This window comes from Sminthopsis crassicaudata, chromosome 3 (genome assembly GCF_048593235.1).
Source record: "Sminthopsis crassicaudata isolate SCR6 chromosome 3, ASM4859323v1, whole genome shotgun sequence".
Classification (NCBI taxonomy): domain Eukaryota; kingdom Metazoa; phylum Chordata; class Mammalia; order Dasyuromorphia; family Dasyuridae; genus Sminthopsis; species Sminthopsis crassicaudata.
This window is the reverse complement of record NC_133619.1, coordinates 269,881,887-269,895,430: the sequence shown is the minus strand read 5'-3', so window position 1 is coordinate 269,895,430 and position 13,544 is coordinate 269,881,887. Positions and strand designations below refer to the sequence as shown.

At 33.7% G+C, this 13,544-nt stretch overlaps 1 long non-coding RNA gene across 2 annotated transcripts in view; it reads right to left on the bottom strand.

Moving 5' to 3' along the window:
* LOC141561322 (uncharacterized) overlaps positions 1 to 13,544 on the bottom strand; it is a 138,748-nt gene that overhangs the window by 90,466 nt on the left and 34,738 nt on the right. For both annotated transcript variants that reach the window (XR_012488021.1, XR_012488020.1), the window contains exon 3: positions 2,876 to 2,965. This is a non-coding gene — a long non-coding RNA (uncharacterized LOC141561322). The remainder of the gene's footprint in view (positions 1 to 2,875; positions 2,966 to 13,544) is intronic.

Genomic DNA, 13,544 nt, shown 5'->3' with positions numbered 1-13,544 from the left:
GTTAAGAAATGGAGGTTATTAGTATAGCTGAACCTCTCTAGAAGACTGGATTTGAAACAAAGAAGGAATAAAAGATCATACCTTGAAAGTATAGCAGAATCAAATAATGTTTTTAAAGATATGAGACTGTTTGGGCCTGTTTATTGTTAAAGGAAGAAGTCTGTAAATAAGATTTATGGTAAAGGAAAGAGGAAAAGTAACTGAGGTAGTGTCTTAACTGTTTGGATCTGCTGGAATAATTGCAAAGGGAACTTGATCCATATTATTTTCTATAATAGCAATTGTTCTCTAAATGAGTAATATTGTGACATGCTAATGACCTATACCTAAGAGAAAAAAATATTAGACACATTGCATTACATCTTAATGAAGTTGATCCAAAGATATTCTTTATAATCCACAAAGAAGTAATAACTGTTGTTTCTTGGGTCTGAATTTCGAGAAGCATCTCCACCAGCTATCTAAGCTACATAGGAACTTTTAGTTTCATATTAGAGGTTGAGGAAATTATAAACAAGAAAACAACTCCTAGATAGCTCATAGGAAGTACAGCATCAAGGAGGGGCTCACCAGCTTTCCTTTCCTATATAGAAAAGGTCCTAGTGATGTTTCAGTTTTACTCTTCCCAGCACCTCAAGAACATGTGATTAGATACATGGGATGCCAAGAATAAGGAGAGAACATACATCATTCTTTGGTCAACAAGTATAAATCTTTTATCTTTATAAATCTTTTATCAAACTAAAATCTACAAAAATGGTCTATTTGAATTAAGAAGACCATTAACTAAGAAATTATAATTGTCAGAAACAGAAAACGAGTTTCTTAGCAGTAAGAAGTATAAGACAAAATAGTAAAATCCATAAAGATAAACCCAAAGACATATCTTTAATAAGAAATGTAGTTTTTTTTTTAATCTCTCAAGTATCATAACCACTGGGGCTTCTGCTTAGCAGTTGCAAATATCTCTTGATACAGTTCCTAGCAAGTAATATCAATTTATCCAAAAGGAACAGAAATTTTAATATTACAAATGTTAAGAAACATCATATTCTTATACACATTATAAAAGCATACAGCAACAATAAATTAGGAATTAGGAAGGCATTGCATCCAACACAGTTTAACTGTCCCTGACATATCCCAGAAAACATGGGATCAAGATTGTGTGGAAGAATGAACCTTGGCAAAGAAATAAAAACAACTCTTCATCAGACATGAATAAAGGAAAAAAGAAAAGGAAATAATGAAAGGAAGTATTATTACGTAGAATATAGAAGAGGAGAACTTAAGACAAATGGTCTCAATTTTCTCAGTAAAGTAGAACGTGAAATCAACTATCATCTTTACACTGACTCCCAATATGTTGCTAGCCTTTATGCTTCCAAATTCCAGATTCACATTTTCTATTATCTTCTCTCTATATATATATATACATTGGTACCTCAACCTCTATATATCCAAAGATCCCTTTTTCCCCAAAATAAGAAACTGCTTCCCCTCCTTTTGATTTCCCTACCATTTCTGCCACCCACATATCCATCTCTTTCTTTTGATTCCTACCTACACCCCACTTCAAGTTCTCATTATTAGAGCATTGCCATATCCCTCCTAAAGGTTACCTGATTCCAGTATCCCTTGGACACAATTAACATAACTGCCGCCATAGTAAATTTTCTTTCCTTTTTTTTACTTAATAGTATTCTCTTTTTCCAAACACATACAAAGATAGTTTTCAATATTCATCTCTGCAAAATCTTGCATTCCACATTTTTCTCCCTTTTCCCCCTCTCCCCTCTCTCCAAGACATGAAGCAATTCAATTTGGGTTAAACATGTGCAATTCTTTTAAAGATATTTCCATATTTGTCATGCTGCTCAAGAAAAATCAGATCAAAAGGAAAAAAAAAAAAAGGAGAAAGAAAAAACAAACAAAACAACAAAAAGGTGAAAATACTACGCTTTGATCCATATTCAGTCTCCATAATTTTCTCTCTGAATGCGATGGCATTTTCCATCCCAAATGTATTGGAATTGCCAAAGTAAATTTTCTTGAGTATTACTCTGTGCTACTCATTTGCTCAAAAAATCATTCACGACTTCCCATTATCTATCTACTAAATAAAGTGTAGAAGATTCATCCTCACATTCAAAGTTCTTTACTCAATTACCTCTATACAAAATGATATGGCCTTACCCTATTTTTTCAGCCTTCTCTCTATGTTACACACTGAACTATGATATTTCTTTTTTTTTCTTGTCTTTTTTTTTTCCTGAGGCAATTGGGACTAAATGATTTGCCCAGGGTCTAACAGGTAGAAAGTCCTAAGTGCCTTAGGCTGGATTTGAACTCAGATCCTCCTGACTTCAGGGCTGGTACACTATCCACTGTGCCATTTAGCTGCCTCATATCTAATATTTCTTGAACATGCTCTGTACTTTCCCATCTCTGCCCATGATGTTATTTCCAACTGGAATGTACTCCCCTTTGCTCAATCAAAACTCTTCCAATTAATTCTTCATGAACCAGTTCAAGCATTACGTCATCCCCATAAAGAGGCAGCTATACCTGGAGTCAGGCAGACCTGAGTTCAAATCTAGATTGAGAGACAATTACTAGCTGTGTGATTATGGGCAAATCTCTATCTGCCTCAGTTTCTTCATCTGGAAGAGAATGAAAAATGTCAAAGGATAACAATATCATAGTGTGGTCAAGAATGCACATTCTGGAGTGAAGCTATGAGACTAACACAATAAAGAGGCAGTAAATTCTGAATAATTGAAATAAAATGAATATTTAGGGAGGTACTATGGAGAATACTATCCCAAACTCTAAGAACTAGAAGAGAGAAAGAGAGCAACAAAACCCCTCATACCTCATGGGTCCTAGTTGGAATCAAAAAACTCCAATCCAACTTGCTGTCTATCCGGGGCAAGTCTGTAAATTCAAGTCTCAGTTTCAGCATCTATAAAGTAGGAAATAATCATTTTGTATCAAATAGTTCACAGATTAGTTTTGTTGTGAAGAAAGTACTTTGTAAAGCCCTAAATGTGCTGCTATTATTATAGTCTAATAGAGAAGATATAATACTTATGTGCACAAAACATTATAGTAAAAATACCTTCTTGACGCACAAGAGAGATACAAACAGCGCTTATTTGACATTTGAAATAGAAAAAAGTCATTGCTAAGTGGAAAAAATCAGGAAAGAGCTCATGAAGAAGATGGTACTTAAAGTACTTGTAGTCTTTTTGAGGCTCACTGGAACAGACTAAACAACATAAACAAACTACTAATCCAGTGGTCCTCAAACTTTTTAAATAGGGGGCCAGTTCACTGTCCCTCAGACTGTTGGAGCGCCTCACACTCTGTCTCTGCTGCCTCAGCCCAGTGCCAGAAGCTAACGAAGTTTAGGTAGAAAGTCACTTCGGGTCTGACTTTGCCATAACCCCGGGAGCTGCATAAATGCCCTCAGCTGGCCATATGTGGCCCTCGGGCAGTAGTTTGAGGACCCCTGTACTAACTAAACAAAATTCACCAGCCATGTTCTGGTACTGATAATACAATTTACCCCTAAAATGCCACAAATTTATATGGTAAATATCATTCACATTCCTTGTATTTTAAAGTTATTACCTGTACTGCTAATTTAATATTTTCTGATTAAATAAAAATGTTTTAATATTCCCAGAATAAAGTGTTTTTTGGTGCCAAACAATTCATATAATTTACTATTTGCAATGAATAGAAGGCAATAAGTCACATAATGTCCATTTGCCCAAGGAAACTATTTTATCCTGAAATAGAAAAGAGGACTGATACAATTTGTTTCACTGCCAATCTCCTTCCTTGAGGAAGTAATGACTAGTTTTTTAAGTCTCACAGTCTTTAATTTTTTTGGTATTTATTTACAAGAACAAATCATTTAAATAACCTTCTTTTCCCTCCATTGTGACTTTATTATTTAACTGAAAATATTAATATGGTTTCATTTAAAATAAATTGTTCTAATCAACTTAAAAGTTAATAAGCCCAAGAAACAACTAATTTATATAGACAAGCAAATATAAAAGAAAGACAAAAGCAAATATCCACCTCCAATGTTTATTATGTGACCTGTTACTATGTGACAACCTCTTTGGGTCTCAGTTTCCTCATCTATGAAATGAATGGGAAGGAACAGATGGCCATTTTAGTTTCCCTTAGCTAAAGACCCATGACCCTATAATCTTAATTTGGAAGAGGACAGAGCACAGATAATCACAATCTCCCATATTTGCTAAAGAATTGTAAAGTATTGTCTATCAATTATGGATTACATTCAACAACAGAGAGAATAGAAGTGCAAATAATTTTAAAATGGCTTTGAATTTTTATGTTTTATGTTTTATTTAATTGTGGCCATATCTGATGTTTTGACAATTCTTTTCAATAATTCAACGAAAACAAATTGAAATTTTCTTGACCTAGGAAAAAAGGCAAATATCCTCTCTTACTTGAAAGCTTACTGATAAAATAATATTTTGATGAATTTACTATATGAATTTACTATATAATTTAAATATTAAACTTTTTGGGTACCATAGATTTCTTCAGAGAATATTTTTATTTTTTTTATTAATTTTATAATTATAAATTTTTTGACAGTACATATGCATGAGTAATTTTTTTAAAAAATAATATTATCCCTTGTATTCATTTTTCCAAATTTTCCCCTCCCTCCCTGTACTCCCTCCCCTAGATGACAGGCAATCCCATACATTTTACATATGTTACAGTATAACCTAGATACAATATATGTGTGTAAATCCAATTTTCTTGTTGCACATTAAGTATTGGATTCCAAAGGTATAAGTAACCTGGGTAGATAGATAGTAGTGCTAATAATTTACATTCACTTCCCAGTGTTCCTTCTCTGCATGTAGCTGTTTCTGTCCATCATTGATCAACTGGAAGTGAGTTGGATCTTCTTTATGTTGAAAATATCCACTTCCATCAGAATACATCTTCAAACAGTATTGTTGTTGAAGTGTATAGTGATCTTCTGGTTCTGCTCGTTTCACTCAGCATTAGTTCATGTAAGTCTCTCCAAGCCTTTCTGAATTCATCCTGCTGGTCATTTCTTATAGAGCAATAATATTCCATAACCTTCATATACCATAATTTACCCAACCATTCTCCACTTGATGGACATCCGTTCATCTTCCAGTTTCTAGCTACTACAAAAAGGGCTGCCACAAACATTATGGCACATACAGGTCCCTTTCTCCTCTTTAGTATTTCTTCGGGATATAAACCCAGTAGTAGCACTGCTGGATCAAAGGGTATGCACAGTTTGATAACTTTTTTGGGCATAGTTCCAGATTGCTCTCCAGAATGGCTGGATTCTTTCACAGCTCTACCAATAATGTATTAGTGTCCCAGTTTTCCCACAGCCCCTCCAACATTCATCATTATTTGTTCCTGTCATCTTAGCCAATCTGACAGGTGTGTAGTGGTACCTCAGAGTTGTCTTAATTTGCATTTCTCTGATCAATAGTGATTTGGAACACTCTTTCATATGAGTGGATATAGTTTCAACTTCATTATCTGAGAATTGTCTGTTCATATCCTTTGACTATTTATCAATTGAAGAACGGTTTGATTTCTTATAAATTAGGGTCAGTTCTCTATATATTTTGGAGATGAGGCCTTTATCAGAACCTTTAACTGTAAAAATATTTTCCCAATTTGTTACTTCCCTTCTAATCTTGTTTGCATTAATATTGTTTGTACAGAAACTTTTTAGTTTGATGTAATCAAAATCTTCTATTTTGTGATCAATAATGATCTCTAGTTCTCCTCTGGTCATAAATTCCTTCCTCCTCCACAGGTCTGAGAGGTAGACTATTCTCTGTTCCTCTAATCTACTTATGATCTCATTCTTTATGCCTAAATCATTCCTCTAATCTACTTATGATCTCATTCTTTATGCCTAAATCATGGACCCATTTTGATCTTATCTTGGTATATGGTGTTAAGTGTGGATCCATATCTAATTTCTGCCATACTAATTTCCAGTTTTCCCAACAGTTTTTTTCAAATAATGAATTTTTATCCCAAATGTTGGTATCTTTGGGTTTGTCAAACACTAAATTGCTATAGTTGTACCCTATTTTGTCCTTTGCACCTAATCTGTTCCACTGATCAACTAGTCTATTTCTTAGCCAATACCAAATGGTTTTGGTGACTGCTGCTATATAATATAGCTTTAGATCAGGTACACCTAGGCCACCTTCATCTGACTTTTTTTTTATTAATTCCCTTGAAATTCTCGACCTTTTATTCTTCCATATGAATTTTGTTATTATTTTTTCTAGGTCATTAAAATAGTTTCTTGGGAGTCTGATTGGTATAGCACTAAATAAATAGATTAGTTTGGGGTGTATTGTCATCTTTATTATATATCGCTCGGCCTATCCAAGAGCACTGAATGTCTTTCCAATTATTTAAATCTGACTTTATTTTTGTGGCAAGTGTTTCGTAATTTTGCTCACATAATTCCTGACTTTTCTTTGGTAGATGGATTCCCAAATACTTTATACTTTCAACATTTGTTTGGAATGGAATTTCTCTTTGTACCTCTTGCTGTTACATTTTGTTGGTGATGTATAAAAACGCTGAGGATTTATGTGGATTTATTTTGTATCCTGCCACTTTGCTAAAGTTGTGAATTATTTCTAATAACTTTTTATTAGAATCTCTGGGGTTTTCTAAGTACACCATCATATCATCCAGAGAATATTTTTAAACAACTGAAGGAAATGCTAAGTTTCACTTGGATGTTTTTTCCCCTACCTAGTTCCTGGGCACCCTGAAATCTTCCCATGGGTCCCTACTGTGAACTCTAGGCTAAGAATCTCTTTTGCTTTGTCTGAGAATCATGGTTGTTACCTTTGTTTTTGTTTTTTTTCCCTGAGGCAATTGGGGTTAAGTGACTTACCCAGGGTCACACAGCTAGGAAATATTAAGTGTCTGAGGTCACATTTGAACTCAGGTCCTTCTGACTTCAGGGCTGCTGCTCTATCCACTGCACCACTAGCTGCCCCTAAAAATCTCTTTTATAAGAGAATGGTCAATATAAAGTTGCCTCTATCAATGTTACTTTTGTAACAACACCATTAGCATTTATACCTATAAAACTCAACTATAAAGCTATAATTCTCTGCAGCAAAATCATTCCTCCTTAATAACACTGTACCCATGGAACTGCCTCAAGTACTTCATTTTATCTAACATATTTTTGCAAAAGCAATGATTTGGAAATATAAATTTGTATCTCCTAATGCTGAACCTACAACTTGGAATGATTTGCATATGGTCTTAGACAATATTAGATGTGATAACAGGCAAATTTTTTGCTTAACCTCTCTCTGGCTCAGTTTCCTCATATGTAAAATGAGTGATATTTTCAGGGCTTGCCTCACACAGTTTCTGGGGGATTAAATGAAATAATGTATATAAAATGTCTTGTAAAATTAAAAAAAAATTGTTGATCAAAAGTTATTATAAAGTATATCCACATATACTCACATATATACATATACACACAAAATACATACATATGGGATAGAGCAGCTGTTATGAGATAAACAAAGGGTCTTTTGGGAACTACTCTACAGGAAATAATGTGGCTCTGGATGACAGTCAACTTGTAAATAAAAAGTCAAGCTAAGCTTCTGGGCTAATGACAGAGAAAAAGCATGAATTAGTTTGGTAGAACTCAGGGACCAATGAAGACAAAGAAGTCTGATAGTCTGGTATGGGAAACAGCCACTCTAGAAATAGAAGTAAATTAGGAAAGCAAAGAATATCAACTTCTTGGAGATACAAGGAAAGCAGCCTATAGATCAAAATGAAAAACAAAAAACAAAAAACAAAAAACCATACAGAGAAAAGAACAAAATTTTAATCTGAGGCCTTTGGGCTCCAAACATAGTGTAATTTTTACAATCTTAAGCACATTGGTTTACCTCAAAATAATAATAAAAAAAATAGATTAAATAAAAAGAGAAAGAGAGAAAGTGTGAGAGAGAGAACAATTATTTCTTCACATGGAAAACCTCACAGAAAAACAAGACATAAAAAACAACAACAAAAAAGAAATCCTATTGCAATGAATAAATAGCACAGAATAAATGTGGGAAGGAATCTCCAAAAGAAAGGAATAAAATCACAACATCCTTTATAGCAAGTAAGACAATTAAAGATATAGAAAAAATAGAATATTTCTAATCTGAAAATACAAACCAGAGAACTAATCATTTACAAGAAATGATAGGAAAATATAAATGAGAAAGTAATTCTCTGAAAAAAAGAAAACAGAAATTGAATACAAAGATATAGTTCCTCCCTATTCATCATCCTAAAACCCATCAAAAATAAAAACAAAAAAATAGCAAAATATCTGTTATCTTTACAAACCAAAACAATGGGTCAAATAAAACAAAACAAACAAATATATAAAATCCAATGAGCCCTGAATAAGTCTCAGTAAGAAAATCTAGGAATGGTTCTCTAGTCCTTTCTCTCCTCCCCCCCCCCCCCAATTACAATTTAAGATCTTGAATATTTTGCTTCAAGTAGTCATTCAAGAAAATCTTCCAGAAGTACTGGGAAAATAAAGCATAGTAGAGATCAAAATAATCCATTGGACACTGTCGAGCTTAATTCACCTAGGAACAGAGTCAACAAGTTGAAACTCTTCAATTTCAACAATAAAAACATAAATTGTAAATGCTACTAGGAAGAGGCAGTTTAGCCATTGAGGCATTCCAGTTTAAGAGAAGTAGATCCCTAATCAATAATGAGAGAAATGGTTCCTCACCAAATGCAATACTTCTTCTTATACCCCTGATTATAATCCCCACTGAAAGATTATTTGTCAATCATGTTCTGTCTCTATTCTTCAATCTTTTTCTATTACTGGATTCTTAGTCTTTATGATCCTTATAAACCCTATTTGAAGGGATGACAGAATCAAGCATTCATTCCCTATTTCTTTTTCCTTCCATAGATTTCTGGGGGAAAAAAAGCTCTCTATATTCATTAACTGCACTTCCGCTCTCATTTATTTATTTAAAAAATCTGGTTTTGATACCTAAAATGGGGAGAGAAAAGTCAAAAAGTAAAAAATATTTACAGACCAGTATCTCTGATAAATATTGCAGAAATATTGAATAAAAAGTATCTAAGAGGGGATAATTGTAAAGATTAGATATTGTGACCAAATGAATTGATACCAGGAACAGGAGTGATTCAATATGGGAAAACTATAAGATCATAGAATGATTAACATTAAAACTAAAATCACATGATTATACAATAATAATTGTTAATATTTATATTGTATTTATTATGTTTCAGACATTGAGTTAAGTGCCTAATAAATAGGCACTTATTTGGTCAAGAGATATAAATAAAACTTCCCCTAATGTACTGAGAAATACTTATTTAAACCAAAAGTTTGCATTATCCATAAAAAAATAAATGTTAGGATTTTAGCAATAAAACTCAAGGGTAATGCAACCGTATCCACTGTTATCACTATTATTTGTTTTAATTAAAGAAATAGTACCTATAGAAAAATTACAAGAAAAAAATCAACTGTGGGAATAAACACAGCAAAAAGGGAACACAATTATTATTTTACAGATGATATTATGGGTGATTTAGAGTGATAGAGATTCATCTAACATTAACAGAAATTCAAACATTAGTAAAACAAAATTTCTAAAAACGATTTGGGAGTCAATTTCCTAAGGCATACAAAGGAACAACACAAATATAAATATAAAACACTGTATTAAATGTGACAAATAGAAAGGAATTATTCACAGTTGGGCCATGCTAATATAATAAAAATGAAAATATGACTTAAATAAGTTTGCTGATTCAATGAGATATAAATTACCCAATAATTATTTTATAGAATTAAGGAAAATAAAAATAAAGTTCACCTAGTGAAACAAGAGGTCAAGAATCTCAAGGAACTAACAATTTTAAAGTAGAGTTAAGGGACCTTTGTGAAAAACTGATCAACCAAGAAAATATACATAAGAAAGGAATGAATATAGTAACAGTACTAAAAAAAAAAAAAAAAAAAAAAAAAAAAAAGAACAACAACAAATATGCAAATTCCTAAGGCTAAGGACTCAATATTTGCAAAAACAGCTGGGAAAATTAAGAGGCAAGCTGAGAGAAATTAGGTATAGATGGATATGTTACAAATAGCATATATAAAACATAGAAATAAATGGTTTTATCATGAATCATTTAGAGAATGGAAGGCAGTATCTTTCACAGCTATGAATAGGGGAAAATTTCTTGATCAAATAAGGAATAGAGAGGATCACAAGATAGAATGAATAATTTTGGCAACATAAAACTTAAAAGTTTAGCAAAAACAAAAGCAATTCAATTAGAACTAAAAAGAAAAGAGTTGGAAAAAATCTCTACAGCAATTTCTTTGAAAAAGGTCTGGCAACCATGATACATGAATAATTGGTTCAAATATTTAAGAATCAGTCCTAGATAAATGATCAAAGAATATGAACAGTCAGTTTTCAAGGGAAGAAATTTAATCTGTCAACAATCATATGAAAGAAAATGCTTTAATTCAATAATCATAAGAAAAATACAAATTAAAATAACTAAGCCATCACTTTATACTGGTGAACCAGATTGGCAAAAAATGACAAAAGATGAAAATTACAACTGTTGGCAGAAATGTGAATTGGTCCTATAATCATGAAAATAATTTGGAGTTATATGTCTCAATTTTCACATGCTTCTCATAATGCATCTAGATGAGTTTGAACCTACAATATGTCAAACCTACAATTTGTCAAATCTACTGCATAGGCTGGTGAAACTAATGAAGGAGAAAGCCTTTGCTAATCTCCTTTATGAGGATTTCTGGTTAGTTAAAAACACCCTTCTAAGTAATTTTAAATCGTCACTTCTCTTACCTTAAGGGAGAAGGTAAAGGAATAAAATAAGCATTTACATAGCACCTACTATGTGCCAGGCACTATGCTAAGCATTTATAATCTCACTTGATCCTTCCAACTAGCCTTCATAAGATTTCTGGTTAGCTAGAAGGATCCTGGTGAATATACTTTGACTTGGCCCTTTCTCTTATCTAATAGGGGAAAGGGACTAAACATTTATATAGTGCCTACTGTGTTCCAGGAATTAAGTTAAGTACTTTAAAAATATAATCTCATTTAATTCTCATAATAGCTCTTGAGGTAAATGCTGTTACTGTCTCCTCTTTAATATTAAGGAAAGTGAGACAAACAGTGGGGAGTTGCTCAGGTTCACAGCTAGTAAGATCAAATTTGAATTCAGGTCTTCCTGACTCCAGTTTCAATGCTTTATCCATTTTGCCACCTGGGTGACACCTTAGTGGGTGAGTTAGAAAGAAAGTGGTTGATGGGGGCGATAGCCCCTTTAAGATTCTTTGTCTGATCTCCAACTTCCTTTGGGACTGACCTTTGAACTACCCTTTTGTGCGTATCTGAGCCCGTTTGGGCTGTATCCAGCCCCCACTGGATCTGAGCTGGATTGGATTTTCTCAACCCCCAACTATCTGCTCAGGTTTCCCCAAAACAGTTTCTTCCTTATCTGAAAAGCCCGCCAAGAATTTGCCTACTGCCTTAGGCTTCTTGAAGCAAAAAAAAGAGCCTGGGTGGAATCATCCCTTGGCAGAGAGTTGAAAGATGCCAGCAATATGCCTAGCATCACAGACTCTCTGTCCTGCCGTTTCTGGTGTATTTCTTCCTCTATCTAATGCCTTTACTAAGTAGACTTTAACCTTGCTTCCAAACCCTGCAATAAACCTCTTTTTATCAATCTAGATTTTCGGGCCTATAAATTCATTTACAGGTGACTCTCCCCACCGCTAGACCTCATTTAACTTTGTATCCTTGTGCCGAATCCAAAGGGGTTGCAGGGGAGCTCTGTTTGACTCCCTGTACCACGAACCTGCCACTAGACCTCAATTAAACCTAATTTTATTGAGATATATACCTCATCATGGTGATTACTGATCACCCTTTTAAAATCATCATATTTATCTGTGAAGCCTATTGAAGAGTGACTTTTCCCCCTTAATCATCAGTTTTCCTGCCACCTAAATTGTTTTTACCTGTTTTTATTTTATTCTATTTGAGGACAAGTCCTGCTTCTGCCTCTCCTGGAAAGCTTGAAGGTAGTGAAAATAAAATTTACATTCAATTGTTTCCATAGCAACCATCTCAGATCCATCTGTTCTTTATTATAGGATCGGATAGGATTGCCTGCTTTTAAAGAAAAGGGTTTTTTTAAACAAACTTTTTTTGTGTCACAGACCCCTTGGCAGTTGCAGTTGCCTATGGACTACTTATAATAACAGTTTTACGTGCATAAAATACATCATATTGCAAAGAAAAGTATTTATATTGAAATATTTTAAAAACCAATTCTCAGATTCCAATTCAAAAGCTCCAATTAAAAAAAACAACAACTTTAGGTCCTACCTACAACTGTACTTTATAGATTATCCAGGGGAATTTTAAAGGTAATTTTGACTATAAACAATTTTGTCTTTTACCTAAAGAATTTAGAACCTAGGCCTTTTATGAAATGTGTTATCCTATGGTAGGTTTCTTTAAAGGAAACTGGTTTCCAGAGCCAGAGAATTTTATTCATTGGGTCACAGATTTAGAAGCCATCTAATCTAACTCCCTTCTTTCTTTCTTTCTTTCTTTCTTTCTTTTTTTTTTTTTTTTTTTTTTGCTGAGGCAATTGGGGTTAAGTGACTTGCCCAGGGTCACACAGCTAGGAATTATTAAGTATCTGAGGCCAGATTTGAACTCAGGTCCTCCTGACTTCAGGACTGGTGCTCTATCCACTGAAGCACCTACCTGCCCCTAACTCCCTTCTTTCAAAGATGAAAAAGAGACCTCAAATGACTTGGTCATACTGGTAGTAAGTTGGGAATCTGGGATTCAAATTCAGGTTCCAGTGTTCTCTCCACTATACAATGCAGATTCCTCAGAAAATCCTCTCTGATTTTCTGGACCTCACTATTCTTATAGAAAACCTACCCCCCAAAGCCCCAACTTTTTAATAACTGAGCTTTCCATGCAGCCCCACTAATTGACATTACCTGAACATGACATCAGAAGCAGCTAACCAACCACAATTGCTGCCTTTAGGTACTTTCATAGGAAATGTGGCTTGAGGACAGTGTTGAAAGGAAAATTCTTTATTAGGTTTTCATCCTGATTAATGAAACAAAACTCAGGCCAAAGAGAAATCAAAAGTATTTTATTATAAGAATGTCAAAGTAGCAACATATTGATGGGATAATCATAGAACATCAATAAAGGTGGGGAGAGTTTTAAGACATCTTTGAGGAGACAGCCCTTGAATTTCAGTTCTTCCCCAAGGTAGCAAGAACATGACAAGTTTATAGATAGGGGTACTATGACAAAGAGCAAGTTATACAGAAAGCTACA